Source organism: Portunus trituberculatus, chromosome 43 (genome assembly GCF_017591435.1).
Source record: "Portunus trituberculatus isolate SZX2019 chromosome 43, ASM1759143v1, whole genome shotgun sequence".
Lineage (NCBI taxonomy): Eukaryota > Metazoa > Arthropoda > Malacostraca > Decapoda > Portunidae > Portunus > Portunus trituberculatus.
This window is the reverse complement of record NC_059297.1, coordinates 19,311,302-19,327,578: the sequence shown is the minus strand read 5'-3', so window position 1 is coordinate 19,327,578 and position 16,277 is coordinate 19,311,302. Positions and strand designations below refer to the sequence as shown.

Sequence of the window (16,277 nt, the reverse complement as noted above, 5' to 3'; positions counted from 1 at the left end):
TGACGTTTCTCATTCTCAGTTTTATCCTTTTTTTCCCACAGGGTTGGATTCATCCTATTCTAGAAATATAAAATGATTTTGTAAGGCTAAGGATGTTACTTTTCAGTATTATTAAGTTATTAAGTTATCAAGTTAACTAGTCATTCATCTAACAGAACTATATTTTTTACTATATTGTGATAGACAATTAGGTGATTTGGTAAACCTGGACACTCCGTAACAGTGCAGAAGCAAAAACCTTTGTTGTCTAGAAATTAAATAGGTGCAGTGTGAAAATAATGATTAAATTCTAGTGCACCATGGTACGTCGTGTGCTATAATGGAGGAAAGTCTCTGCATGCCTCAAGCGAAAACGTGAGGCGCTCTCTACTATAATTCATGTTTCACTTAATAAATCATGAAAGCGTCTCTTCGCTTTAAATGTCACACTATCATATTTTTTTGTCTGCGGCGCAAGTTAAGTTTCCTTTGATTTTACCACGGTCAAGTGTTCGTACTCAATAGTCTATTTCTAAATCTTCTTTCCATACAGTAAAGCATATATGTGTGAAATACAAGAAGATAACACCAGTCTAAAACATGATAGCTAATGTAAAATTATATATTATGAATTCATAATATATAATGATAATAATGATAATAATAATGATAACGATAATAAAAAAGTTAATGGTAATAGTAGCCATAATAATAATAAAAGTAGTAATGATGATAATAATAATAATGATAATAATGATAATAATAATAACACTAACAATAATAACACTGAACCCAACGTTCACATTTCGAGAAGTATTTGAGAGAAGGAAGAAATAAGACTTCCTTCTCGGGGCGTGAAAAGATGCTGCAACTTTGAAATACGCGAAGTTTATTCAGTGAGAGCTGGGGGCAGAATCTCTCTCTCTCTCTCTCTCTCTCTCTCTCTCTCTCTCTCTCTCTCTCTCTCTCTCTCTCTCTCTCTCTCTCTCTCTCTCTCTCTCTCTCTCTCTCTCTCTCTCTCTCTCTCTCTCTCTCTCTCTCTCTCTCTCTCTCTCTCTCTCTCTCTCCAGCACCAGTAATTTTCCAATGTCTTTTGTTGCAGCATGATCCCAATGTTACCTTTGTTAATAGTCTGAACCGTGAATATTTGCAACAAGAGATCACTTTTTTGTTTTTTTTTTTTTTTTTTTTACGTACATGGAGACAGAAAAGAAAGCAGGACACGATCTAAACTCTCGCAATAATCCATTCCGCCTTTCTTCATCAATTCACACCGTACTTACTTTTCATAATGCCCTTCCTTCTTTATTAATCTGTCCGCATCGTACGTAACATTCTCTTTGTGCATTTACTTACTTTTCTTCTCCTTTACTCCATTCCTCGCGTTTCATTATTTCCTTTACTGATGCGCGGTTCCCTGTTCCCAAGTGACTCATTCATTCATTCACTCCTCCAAAGCATCTTCGTTCATCCCTCCTTCTCTTCTTTGCTATCTTCACTTCCTCCTCCCCCTCCTCCTCCATCTTATTCATCCATCTCTTACATATTTTAACGAGTAAACCTCTTCACTTCATCTACTTACCTACGTACCTACCTACCTTCCTCGTGTTACTTTGCCACTATAACTAATTTGGTTTATTCATGCATGCACCGCCATCTAAGACACCACGTCACATCACCAGCACTCATTATGTTATTTGATCCGTTTTGAATGGAATGGCATTATTTCTTTATGTGAGCATATCAACCAAACATTTTTTTCTCCATGGTTGGTTACCGTTAGGGACTCGACTACTTTTCTTAATGTGTTCCTTTCCCCAGCCGCCACTCTCTCTCTCTCTCTCTCTCTCTCTCTCTCTCTCTCTCTCTCTCTCTCTCTCTCTCTCTCTTGAGCGTGGCATGATCGCTTTCCTTGCGCTCTTATGAAACAGATCACAAATCGGCTTAGCACCCAAACATACTTCCAGATTGATGAGAGTGTGTTGTACCGTGAATGGAGACAAGCATTCGAACCCTGCACCTGGTAGGGGATGTGGGGATGAGCCGAGAACCACCATTGGGCCACACTCATTGAACATCATAAAAATATGTATATATCCTTGAAATATTACACAAGCTTTAACGAAATTTAGAGTAATGAGCCCAAACAGTATAACATTATTTTTGGAACACTATGATCAGCATGAGTATTACCGTGATAATTAGTGTAGCCTTTATCGAACATGCCATTAACCTGTTAAAAGCATAATTATTACGGCGTTGTCTTGATGTAGTGAACTGGGCTATCATGTGCACCAATGTGACGTGACGTACTTGTAGGTTGTACGATGAAATATTTATATTATTTATACCAGCTACCAGAGTTGTCCCTGAAAAGAGGAACGAGACACACACACACACACACACTCTCTCTCTCTCTCTCTCTCTCTCTCTCTCTCTCTTTTGCCTAACTTGCCGCTGTCTCTTGAGGATGGGGTGTGGTTTGGTCGGCCATTGGCTTCGAGACCTCTCCCTTCCCCGAGTGTTGCCCGTGCAGCGCTACACATGCCAACAACATTGACCACTAACGTCTGTCGTGCCCGCACTGTTCGTCGCTTCCTGCCCCAGGGTCTACCGCTGGATGCTTTCTGCCGTCACCTTCTGATACCTGACATCTTGGATGACATTCTCATGCGCCACCTTCGCTTTGGAGGGTTCTGATGAACTTCCCCTGCACGGCAACTCTTGTAAATGTTATTATTTTTTTGTTTTACACTGTGTGTGTGTGTGTGTGTGTGTGTGTGTGTGTGTGTGTGTGTGTGTGTGTGTGTGTGTGTGTGTGTGTGTGTGTCCCGATTGTCTTTCCTGCTTGACAAATGTCTAATTCAATTATACTGTTTGACTCTGTGTAATAAATTAATCAAATCAAACTCACTCTCTCTCTCTCTCTCTCTCTCTCTCTCTCTCTCTCTCTCTCTCTCTCTCTCTCTCAGAGCTTTGTGATGTTTCAACTTTCTGTAAGGAAAACGTTAATTGCTTTACGAATGAAAACGAATGAACCACCTTCACCTGTAAAATGTTGGAAACTGTAATAATATACGAGGTTGTCGTACATCAGTCGTCGTTCCCCAGGCTGCCAAGTGTAAAGTTTTCAGTTTACACTATTTTGTTATCCTTATTTACGAAAGGATGACACTACATGCATACTTAAGTATCTCTACCAGGGTAAAACCACTAAATATCAACAAAGGAATAATCAACATAGATTCAATGCAAGCTTAGTCAAATATGTAAGATATTTGTCAGGTCAGTAAGCGCATGCGTGTGACGTCACTGACGTATCTGTTATGGCCATTTTCTGTGCTGACTAGCCGGTGAAAGGGCGTCCCTCTCCAACCTGCTTGTAAGTTCTTTATTTATTCATTTTGTTAATGAAAGAAAGAAAATGGTATTTAGGGAGAAAAATATGCGAAGTTGCTTCTATCTAGTGTCATTATGCCGTAGTTTGCTTATCACCTGATGATATTATACATAGAGTATCTTTATTATCATCCCTAAGATACCAATTCTCGTATACATTATTTATTGCCTTGCCTACTATAATTGATGGATTTATGCACGTTTCTTTGTTGATCTCCGTTGATAGGGAGTGTCCCTGACTACCAGCTTCGTGTTCAATGTGGCTAAGGGTACCACGAGTGTGGATGAACACTCGGTAACACAAGGGCGGACTCCGTGATTCTGGGTGAACAGTATCATGGCGGAAAGAGGAGGTAAGTAGACGTTTCGTGAAAGCAAATATTATATTGTATATCCTCAAAAAACAGGTGGAGGAGACCTTTAATCGCTGGATTTAAGGCATGATAAAGTCCATATCTAGAAAACTGAAATCTTAACGAAACAAACGAAGCGTAAAAGTCTCAGGTAATTATTTCATATACGCTTTTCTAAGTGCCTTGAATATTGATACATCAAGAGTTGTACGATGGTGTACTTTTGTATGGGAACAGTAATCTGACACTATCACCCTGTCAGTGACTGATTTACTAGCCTATGATTACAAACCAGTTAAAGAATTATAATGCAATTAGTTATTGTCACGTAGAGATACATTGTTTTTTTTTTTTTTTATATACGTAGGGAAGAGGGCCAGCCAAGGGTAAAAAAAATAGAAAAATTAAGAAAAAGGCCCACTTGAGCGCTGGCTCTCTAAAAAATGTAAAAGCCTTGTGCAGCGACGCCGCAGGAGGAGGGGAGGCATGCAGTTAGCAAGATCAGTAGAAGTTAATATGAAAATAGCGATAAAAGATAGAAAGAGATGCAACATTCCGGCAGTGAAAAAGAGGCTGAAGACAGTTAGTTAGAGGAGGGGAGTTGATGAGACGAAGAGCTTTTGATTCCACCCTATCTAGTAAAACTGTGACTGGAGCCCCCTCCCCCCAAACATGCGAAGAGTACTCCATACAGGGACGGATAAGACCCTTATACAGAGTAAGCAGTTGGAGGGGCGAGAAAAACTGGCGGAGACGCCTCAGAACACCTAACTTCATAGAAGCTGTTTTAGCAAGAGATGAGATGTGAAGTTTCCAGTTAAGATTATGAGCAAAGGACAAACCGAGGATATTCATTGTGGAAGAGGGAGACAGTTGAGTGTCATTGAAGAAGAGGGGATAGTTGTCTGGAAGGTTGTGTCGAGTTGATAGATGGAGGAATTGAGTTTTTGAGGCATTGAAAACTACTAGATTTTCTCTGCCCCAATCGGAAATCTTAGAAAGATCGGAAGTCAGGCGTTCTGTGGCGTCCCTGCGTGATCTGTTGACTTCCTGAAGGGTTGGTCGTCTCTGAAAGGACGTGGAAAGATGTAGGGTGGTATCATCAGCGTAGGAGTGGATAGGGCAAGAAGTTTGGTTAAGAAGGTCATTAATGAATAATAGAAAGAGAGTGGGTGACAGGACAGAACCCTGAGGAACACCACTATTAATAGATTTAGGAGAAGAACAGTGGCCGTCTACCACAGCAGCAATAGAGCGGTCGGAAAGGAAACATGAGATAAAGTTGCAGAGAGAAGGATAGAAGCCGTAGGAGGGCAGTTTTGAAATCAAAGCTTTGTGCCAGACTCCATCAAAAGCTTTTGATATGTCTAACGCTACAGCAAAAGTTTCACCGAAATCTCTAAAAGAGAATGACCAAGACTCAGTATGGAAAGCCAGAAGATCACCAGGTCACGTGTGCCATTACTAGCTAGTTTTGGTGTGTTATATTTTTGAACTGAGCCGTTCGTTAGGTTTAACCTTCTCGCTTAATAAGCTCAGGTGCGTTGCTTGCCAGGGTCCTTTGCTCTTTGTCGCTCACACCGTGCTCATTGTGAGGTGTTTTTGTGTTCTTTGCTTGGGATGTAGAATTGATGTCTGCCAGTCTAGGCTTGTGTCAAGTAGGCACAGTGGTGACTATATTTCTATGTAATATAACGGTAGTAGGTCTAAGTTATGATGATATAATTTTTAAGTTACATGGTGATTTCAATCTTATTAATGGATGAATAGTTTAATACTTTATGAATGGTTCTCTACATTCCCTTAGACCGTATAGAGTCTTACTTACGTGGTGATTTGGTGGTTGTGCAACACCGACATACATACCATCAATGAAGAGTTGGTGGTGACCACATCTGAATAGTAAAACGCATAAAGATTTTAAAGTTCATGAAGTAGTTACTCTTCATTCCAGTACAATAGTACCACCCCTTTAAAATGTCTATTTTAGGTAGTCACTGTTTATTTGTTGGCAGTTATAGTTAAACTAGTCTATAACTAACATGGTACTTCGGACGTTGGCTGTACGCCTCCGCGCTTTTTCACCTCAATCCTTGAGTGACTTCACCAGACCATGACCAGCAGGGAGGGACCTGTCGGGATTTGTGTCAATGATAGTAGGGCGGCAGGGCCGCACGGCCATACGCGTTGCCAAGTAGCGGTAGATATGCAGCGTCGTTCTTCCATCGTAAACAGAGGTGTCTGGAAACCATCTTTCGTTTATTGATAAGTTTCTTGAATTACTTTTCTTAAGAACAGGCTGGGGGAAATGGTGGTGAGGGCCACTTTGTGGAGATAGTCATGTTCAAAGTTAAGATATAGAAAATACAACGTGGGCGAACTTATAGGACAGTTATGCTGGGGTAACACTACAGCTTTTTTTGATTACCACGTCCCCGACGATCGTTTGAGGGCTCTCGCCGGTAGCAATGACGTCATTTTAATGGCTTTTGGGCTCTCGTAAGATGTCGTAAGTAAAGTCGTACGTTAACGCGGCGATATCGTACGATGTCGTAAAATGTCCTTGTTGTCACACAACATCGTAGAAGCATTGCAACAATAGAGCGCTGCATTCGACTGTTATAGTGACATATGATGTTGTACGTGCTGCTAACGACATCGTTCGACATCGAACGAATCAAAAGTCGTTAAAATACTGAGTTACGACTGGTTTGAACATACGTTTGGCAGTAACGCACGAAAACGTTGTCGCTAGAATCGTCGTGAGCAGTGTGACCGTTCGTGCGTTGTCGCCATTAAAAAAAAAAAAAAAATAGCCTCAGTTTACCCACCAAAGACGATGGGACAGAGGAAGGTATGATAGGTATGATATCCCATCGTCGTCGCAATATCTCTTTGGGACATCCTTAGACATCGCAGGCCCATTGGACATGAGTATGGAGTGGCCGCCTCCGACACCAGAAGTGAACATCCACCTTCAGAACCCCACGAAGGTGGATGTCCTTCGTTTTGCGTGTCCTTGCACTGAAATACTCCCAACCGCTACGAAGAGTCGTATGTAGTCGCAGAAAACTGGCCTGTACGACCGTCGGGGGCGTCGTAGTAAAAAAAAAAAAGCTGTAGTGTGACCCCAGCATAAAGAAGCTCTCGGCAACGAGTCTTTTCACCGCGACGGTCCTTGGTAGTAGTATTGCATCACGTGCGGTAGTGTTGTCGGATTGCGAAGGTCTTGTGTGCACTTGTGTATTTTCCTGTATAGGAAAATATTTTATGCAAACAGTTTGTATTCGAGTTTGCATTTGATGGACTCGTTTAACAGCATTGATGGTAGACTTTTCAGTTTCGCCGTGTGTCTCTTATAGATAGAAACAGCCAGCGCCCCTTCCATCCCTCACTCAGCATCTCATACTTTCAGCTTTTTGGTGGCCATCCATTCCCCTTCTTTCCTTGAGCCGCATGGTGGTAGGTGGTGATTGACGCGGACTGGCAGGTCAGAGTGATCGGTGGGTGATTAACTCTGTGGCGGGCAAAATGGTGGGTGACTGACTAATGCTGGCAGGATGATGGACGAATGACTGAGTGACTGGCTCACACAAGCAGGGGTTGGCTGACAGACTCCGCCAGCTTAGCGTGATAGCGGTGGGTTTGAGTACCTGACAGTACTCCGTCCAAAAACGAAATCTTTTCTAGTGTCAAAGAGAAACTAGAAGAAAAGTTTGTTAAAATGCCAGTCCCAGAAAGGCAAAAGAGCAAATGGGGTTGAGAGTTGTTATACTCGAATAACTTTAATATCAGTTATTTATTGCTTTAGTGAAATGGACATAATACGGGTAAGAAGAAATATATTCCTCAGGAGCAAGGCTGCAGAGGGGCCAGACAAGCAGTTAGCAAGTAAACAGAAATAGTAATATTAACAGAAGATAATAAGAGATGCGTTGAGAAATTCAAGACAGTCCGTAAGAGAGGAGTTAAGATGAAAAGCTTCTGATTTCACAGAGAACAGATGAGTGAAAAGTTGGCCGAGTACGTTTGCTGCATATGGAATTAGTTTGGACTGACATATAAGATCGTGGTGCAGGATTAATTTGGCCTGATACGTTAGAGAGTGATGTGGGGCTGACACGGGTGGTGTGAACTGACCAGTACAAGGCAGAGTGATGGGTTGGAGCAGAAAAGCTTATTCACGAGAATGGCGGAGGTTGAGTGACGTTGGGAAGGAAATTGTTTGCCGATTATATCACTCGTCTCGAGGGACTTGCGTCGGAGGCACTACTGGATGGGGAACAAAACGTAAATAATTGTTTTGATAAATTACCTGCCTGTTTTTTTAGTGGTGTGTTATGTTGTTGGATGCATAATTCTATAGGAAAAGCGATTAATATTTTGCAGTTTAGTTATGAAATTTTTATTTAAGGCAAGCTTTTTACTCCGCGGCGAGTGTTACAAGATGGAGGGAAGGGTAGCAGATTGTCACTTGACTGACTGACTGACTCTTATGTTTAAGTGGTGCAAGGGAGCGGAGGAAGTGACTGAAGATGTGGAAGGAATGTGCTTGATGAGTCTGGTCTTTCTTCAATTTGAAAGTTTCTTTATGTTCGTGATTCTACTTCCCTTATATGACCTATATGAACATTAAGCTCACGCCTGACACATTACTATACCTGTTTGTTAATTAGGTGTGAGTATTGGTATGAGCCAAATAACAGGATGTCAAAATAACCATTTAAGAAAACCTGTGAAATTCAGCAAGATGAATATAGAACACTTTTTAGGAGAACTTTCTCGTTACGATATTCCCAACTGTACTCATGTGGTTAATGCAGATATTGATGCCTTAACAGATTTCTTATATAGATGTGCTAATAGGAGCAGTAGTAACCCGAATTTTGTAGCTGTTGACCCTGCGTTAAACAGATGGGAAAGGTTAATGAATGATGCTGATGATAGAGAATATGGAAGGCAATCGACTGGCGAGGTGAATATAGAGAAAATACAGACGATAATATTTTACCTTCAGATGAGGAATTGAAAACATTCTTTGAGGATGTGTATAATCCACAGGATAGTGAAGTTTTAAATCCTACTGTGTTTAGAACTAATGTAACGATACCAATTTTAGATGAACGTATTTCAAGTTACTGAAGTGAAAACTCAAATTAACAACATGAAACCTAATAAGTCTTGCGAACCTGATGATCTCAGTCCCGGTGTGTTAAGCCTAATGGACCCTCACCATCTCAGCGTTATTTAATGCAGTCTTCCTCTGGTTGTTATCTTTCGACCTGGCGCCATGCTCGTATGTTCACTATATTTAAGAGAGGTGACGGGAGGATGCCTGTAAATTATCGAGGGAACAACGTTATCAATTGTTTGGCAAAACTCCTTGATTTAGTGTTAAGTGCTCGTTTAAATTCTTGGTTTGTGCCATACAGAGAGCAAGCAGGCAACCAAAGAGGAAGGAGCTGCATCGAACACATTATGACGCTGCGTTTGTTGACGGATATGGCAAGGAAGAAAAGACAAATTTGTTTATAACTTATGTAGATTTTACCATGGCATATGACCGTGTTACAAGCACTGTATTATTTAGAATTCTGAAGATGTTGGGGTGTGTCATGGTGATGCTGACAATACTTGTAAGCATGTATTCTGTAACCCACAGTATTGTTGGTGCTACCATCGTGACAGCTTCAGTTGGTGTGAGACAAGGCTTCCCAACTTCATGTTTGTTATTTATTATATTTGTCAATGATCTTATTGGTCTCATTAAGAAATGGGTGTGATGCAGATGGGTTTCTTGTATGACTGCACACCTTAGTATGTATGGACGATACAATCCTTTCAACATCATTGAGACAAGGGATGCGGAGAAAGTTAACACTATTAAATGAATACTGTAAGGGTTATGGAATGCGTGTCAGTAATGGGAAAACGAAATTCTTTGCCTTGAATCATACACTTGAGTAAAGAGCACCTTTTATCATTGAGCAGATTACAATGGAGTGGTGTTATAGATACACATATTTGGGAAGCATCTTTACTTCTGATGGGGCATTGTCATCAGCTTTGCTTGCACACGCAGAAGCAAAGATGTGTCATATACTTAAATTTGTTTTTCTTAAGAAAAATAAGGACATAACATTTTGAGCTAAGTTTAAGGTATTCAATGCTGCTCTAATGTCATCAGTGTTATATAGGTGCGAATCATGGTTCGACGAGGATTTGAAACCTGTTGAGAAATTATACAACTGGGCTGTGAAGCAACTGTTCGGCATTCGTATGACGTGTACATATATTTGTTATGTTGAGCTTGGTTTGCCACCACTAAAATATTTGGTGATTGATAAACAACGTAAATTTTTTTCAACGACTGTGGGAAGAACGCTAATACATGATGGATTATCCGTGGATTCATGTTGTGAAATTGGTTCTCGCTACAAACACCGCGACATGTAAGCATATTTGAAGCTTGATATCGAACAATATAAATGATTCTGAAAACTGAACCTCTTAAAACGATCCATTTCTGATTCCACGTCCTCGAGGTGTGTGACATACCGATTGCTCAATCCAGATCTTGCTGTTAATGTGTGTTATTTGAGGAGTGAGAATGTTTCCGAACTATACAGAATTGCATACAGCCAGTTCAGATTAAGTGGACATAAATTAGCAATTGAGACAGGAAAATGGAACATACGCGGGCGTGGGCGCCTACCTGTGGAGGAACGCCTGTGCCCTTGTGGGAACGTTGAGACTGAACTACATGTATTCGAGTCTTGTCCCCTCACTAATAATATACGCGGTCGTTACCAGTTCACATCTTGGAGGCAGCTGATGGATATGCGTCATCAATTTCTTGTACCTGAGATAGTACTAAGTGCTAAGCATAGTTAAATATTATGCCTAGAGTATGTCATGGTCCTCTTCTTGTATCAATTGGGGTGTACATATAAAGTTTTATCTAAGTTGTTAATGATTTTTTTTAGTGTTTTGTATGTTTTAGACTGTATGCATTTTAAATTTTATTGTCGCTGTTTTTAAAGGGTTATGATTTGGTGGAATAGTTTTATGAATTATGTTGGAGTTTTATTAAAGATAGTATAATTGTATGTTTAGACTTCTTGTTATAAGTTCAGGAACTTTATTGTTTTACAATAGTATTACGTTACTTTGTTGGACCATAAAGATTCGTGATGTTTCTTTTTTTTTTTTTTTTTTCAAAGATGTGTCTTCCTTATAAATTTTTGGTATGTTGATTTTAAATATTCCATGGAGATTTTTTGGTCAGTAAACATTTTAATTTGAATTTGATCTTTAATACGCGTAGCGGTGGTGGTGGTGGTGGTGGTACTAGTTATAATTAGAATTTAATATTGTGCTATGGTGTGGATGATGGTTATGGTAATGAAGTAAGATGCGAGAGACGTAAAATGAGAAGTAAAAAGGAGCTGTCATGCACAATAAGCAAAGAGAGAGAGAGGTTTGATCTGATTTAATTAATTAATTGCGCCGTAGCGTTCGACAAAATTATGTACAATAGATGGCTCATGAGTTACAAAACATTTAACACACACACACACACACACACACACACACACACACACACACACACACACACACACACACACACACACACACACACACACACACACACACACACACACACACACACACACTAAATAACGAGAGAGAGAGAGAGAGAGAGAGAGAGAGAGAGAGAGAGAGAGAGAGAGAGAGAGAGAGAGAAGGGGGAGGGGCAAGAGAGCTTTCTGAGCTTTGTTATCATTCAATTTTCTGTGAGGAAAATATTAATTGGTTTACGAAAGGAAATTTTGATATTACTATCATTACCAAATTCGCCTGTATTATTTTGTTGGAAGCTGTTGTGATACACAACCAGATTGTTGTACAGCGTTCAACAGACGCCCAACCCAACAACAATTAAATGACTCAAGGCGAGATGCTATAGGACGCCTAACTTCTGATCTTTCACTTGTTTCTGATTGGGGCAGAGAAAACCTGGTTTTGTTCAATGCCTCAAAAACTCAATTTCTACAACTATCTACTCGACATAACCTTCCAGACAACTATCCTCTCTTCTTCAATAACACTCAACTTCCCCTCTCCTCTACATTAAACACACTCGGTCTATCCTTCACTAAAAATCTAAACTGGAAATTTCACATCTCTACTCTTGCTAAATCAGCTTCCAAGAAGTTAGGTGTCCTATGGCGTCTTCGTCCATTTTCTCTCCCTCCCAGCTGCTTGCTCTGTACAAGGGCCTTATCCGCCCGTGTATGGAGTATGGCTCTCATGTCTGGGGGATCCACACACAGCTTTACTAAACAAGGTGGAATCTAAAGCTTTTCGTCTTATCAACTCTTCTCCTCTAACTGACTGTCTTGATTCTTTAAGTCACCGCCGCAATGTTGCATCTTTATCTGTCTTCTACCGCTGTTTTCATGCTGTCTGCTCTTCTGAACTTGCTAACTGCATGCCTTCCCCCTCCTGCGGCCTCGCTGCACAAGACTCTCTACTTCTTCTCATCCCTATTCTGTCCATCTTCCTAATGCAAGAGTTAACCAGTATCTTCACTCCTTCATTCCCTACACTGGTAAACTCTGGAACTCTCTACCTGTGTCTGTATTTCCACCTGCCTATGACTTAAACTCTTTCAAAAGAGGAGTGTCAAGACACCTCTTACGTTAACTGGACCCTCCTTTTAGATTTTTATGTTTCTCTTTCTACTTTTCTTTTAACAGGGCCTGGCAACCAGCGGGATTTTTTTTTTTCCAACACTGTGTTTGCCCTTGGCCAGTGCCCTTGTAATGTAAAAAAAAAAAAAAAAAAAACAAACATTAGTTGTCGTTTGCCAGGCTGCCTAGTGTAAAATTTTCTGTTTACACCACTTTGCTATTCCTTATTTACGAAAGGAATAACACCACATGCGTACTTAATTATCTCTACCAGAAAAATAAAATCAATAAAAGGATAGATAGTCAACATAGATTTAATGGAAGCTTAGTCAAATATGAAAGATATGCGTCAGAGGCGGGATTCACTAAACAGTTACATATTTCGTAAGTCCTTAAAGAAGTCTGTATGTATGGTAAGAGCTATTCGCTAAACACTTACAGACTTCGTATGTACCTCAAAAGTTAAGTACTCTCTCGAGACCCTGTAAAGTTTCATAACACGGACATATGAGCGCCTTTTCTTCACTACATAAACTCCGAGGTAAACAATGACGAAGCCAGAGGTTAGAAGAAAGAAAAGTAGATTGAAATAAAGAACAAGTGACAGCGGCCTGAGAAGCGATGAAAGAATCTCTATATATGAAAATACAAGTACATGATAGTGGTCTGAAAAGGAAAGGAGAGTGAAATATGTAGGTTAATTGCAAACAAGTGACATTATCATATGATGGTGGCCTGAGGAGGGAAGGAGATAAGATATATGTACTAGTACAGCGAATCCAGAAAGACGCTCAATGATAGTGCTAATACTTTTTTGGTGACTTTTTTGCAAAAACATGTAGTGTAAAGCAGTGATCTGGGAGGTGTGAGTGCTTGGCAGTGACATACAGTGCTGAATAATGATAGATAGATAGATAGATAGATAGATAGATAGATAGATAGATAGAGAGAGAGAGAGAGAGAGAGAGAGAGAGAGAGAGAGAGAGAGAGAGAGAGAGAGAGAGAGAGAGAGAGAGAGAGAGAGAGTGAAAATGCCTAACAGTGTCAGTGCAATGTAAGAATGGCCTTTATATATTTCACTTGTATACATATAATGATGTTTGGCAATGGCTGATTCCCATCTCTTAAACTCACCCAACGTTAATGAGGTAATAAACTTGTTTCGTAACTTGTAGATCATACTTTCCATCATTAATAATGTTGATACACGCAATGGGGCCGCGTTGCAACACAGTGATCGGAGTTGGTTGGTATAGGTGAATTGAGTTGCCCTGTAGCCATCTTTTGGGCTTCACTGACACTGCTTTCTTGTATCGTGTGATTATGACGCATTATTTGTTTCTACTAGCCTCCGATTAGTTAATGGCCCTCGAGGAAAAAGTACTGCTATTGGTTTGAGGGTAAAATGTCAACCATGCAATAATGCCATCTAGCGGAGACTACCGCCAGAGAAGTGAAATACAGCTGAAAAGAAAGTATCCAAGATGGCGACTTTAAGAAACCATTAGTGAATCGTTTTAGGGGGAGTTTGTATGGTCTTCATATCTTCTTCGTATGCGATGTTAAAGTAGGGAGCTTTAGCAAATCCCGCCCCAGGGGTGGAATCCATGAAACTTTAAACGACACGCTACCGACGTGCGAGCGCATCCCTACCGAAAATGGTATCGATGAACGCATCGAATGTTGATCATTGTTATGAGATTCAGTAAGCATAACGAAAGGATTGTCAAAAATGTTGACTGTGGTGAGTAGTACCTGTGGGGATATTACGCTGTATCGAAGTTTACAAACAATATAATACTCCTCAGCCAGGGAGAACCTAAAGCTGTTTTATGATTGGTTGCCTTCGCTCGTGACGTCAGTGATGACGTCACACCCACAGTAGCCAATGAGCACTTCTCGATCAGTTGGCACCATCCACCCCCACTAGCGACACGTGTTCATGGATGCCATTTCTCCGACCTCGTTGCGATTTCGCTATCAGTTAGGGCTTTGATATTAGCAACGCGCTACCGACAAGTTTCATGAATTCCACCCAAGATCAGTAAGCCCATGCGTGTGACCTGTGTCAATGCCATTTTCTTTGCTTACCTGCCAGTGAGCGGACGTCCCTCTCCAGCCTGCTCGTGATTTATTCTTTATGCTATTGACACGAAAGAAAGACAATGGTGTTAAAGGAGAAAAATATGTAAAGCTGCGTCTAGTGTCATTATGCCGTAGTTTACTTATCGTCTGATTGCATCATACATATAGTATATTACCATCCCAGAAATACCTATATTTGTATACGTTACTTATTGCTTTGCTTACTATAATTGATGGACTTATGCACGTTTCTTTGTTGATCTCCGTTGATAGGAAGTGTCCCTGACTACCAGCATCGTGTGTGGTGGATGAACACTCGGTAACACAAGGGCGGACTCCGTGGCTCTGGGTGAATAGTATCATGGCGGAAAGAGGAGGTATGTAGACGTTTCGTGAAAGCAAATATTATATTGGATATCCTAAAATAAACAGGTGGAGGAGACCTTTAATCGCTGGATTTAAGGCATGATAAAGTCCATATCTAGAAAACTGAAATCTTAACGAAACAAACGAAGCGTAAAAGTCTCAGGTTATTTATTATTTCATATACGCTTTTCTAAGTGCCTTGAATATTGATACATCAAAAGAGTTGTACGATGGTGTACTTTTGTATGGGAACAGTAATCTGACACTATTACTCTCTGTCTGTGACTGATTTACTAGCCTATGATTACAGACCAGTTAAGAATTTTATTGCGATTAGTTATTATCACGTAGACATACATTGTTGTGTTGTACTTACCAGGTCACGTGTGCCATTATTAGCTAGTTTTGGTGTTATATTTTTGAACTGAGCCGTTTGTTAGGTTTAACCTTCTCGCTTGATAAGCTCAGGTGCGTTGCTTGCCAGGGGTCCTTTGCTCTTTGTCGCTCACACCGTGCTCATTGTGAGGTGTTTTTGTGTTCTTTGCTTGGGATGTAGGATTGATGTCTGCCAGCCTTTGTTTTTATGTAAATTTAGTCTTTGTTCAATTTGAAAGTTTCGATATGTTCGTGTTTCTATTTACCTCATAGCACTTACGAACACCTAAGCTCACCCCTGATACATTATCATACTTGTTTGTTTTGTAGGTGCGGATATGGATATGAGAAGACTACTTGGATGTCTGTATAACACGTGGCGGCAGTAGTGGTGGTGTCAGTAAGTGTAGCAGTTCATTATGTTATGGTGTTGAAGAAAGATGTAAGAGACGTAAAATGAGAGAGAAAAGGAGCTATCATGCATAATAAACAAAGGAAATGAGAGAGAGAGAGAGAGAGAGAGAGAGAGAGAGAGAGAGAGAGAGAGAGAGAGAGAGGGGGGGTGGAGGTCGTGAAGAGAATTTCAGATTTTCAGGATAATTTTATTCCATAAAAGTAGCAATGCTGTACATTATTGATAAATACTTGATACCTATAATACATACATGAGACGACAGTTTACTTATAAATAGATTTTGAATTAGTTATTTATAGTTTTCTATAGTTTTATATTAATTATAATATTTAATATATTATTTGCATTGCATTTGCATACTGCTATTAGTAAAAAAGCCACACAAAGGGTATTAAAATTAAGTTGCTTAAATGCACATTTTAATCTTTATTTTGCATATTGGCAAATGTGAAAACACTGATAGACAGGCAACATACTTCTAAACACATCATCCACAAGTGACACACACAGAAACACCGCATACACACACCGACAAACATAGGCGAAATGCTTCCTACTGCTGGGAGCGATGGAATGGTGCGTGGTCTGTCATACAGGCAGACAGTACGT

The 16,277-nt window shown here is 40.2% G+C and overlaps 1 long non-coding RNA gene across 1 annotated transcript; it reads left to right on the top strand.

Moving 5' to 3' along the window:
* The first annotated feature begins 3,319 nt into the window (after positions 1-3,319).
* Positions 3,320-15,721, top strand: LOC123518243. Its single transcript, XR_006678728.1, has 4 exons — positions 3,320-3,361; positions 3,605-3,731; positions 14,786-14,889; positions 15,584-15,721. It is a non-coding gene; the product is annotated as an uncharacterized LOC123518243 (long non-coding RNA).
* The last annotated feature ends 556 nt before the right edge of the window (positions 15,722-16,277 follow it).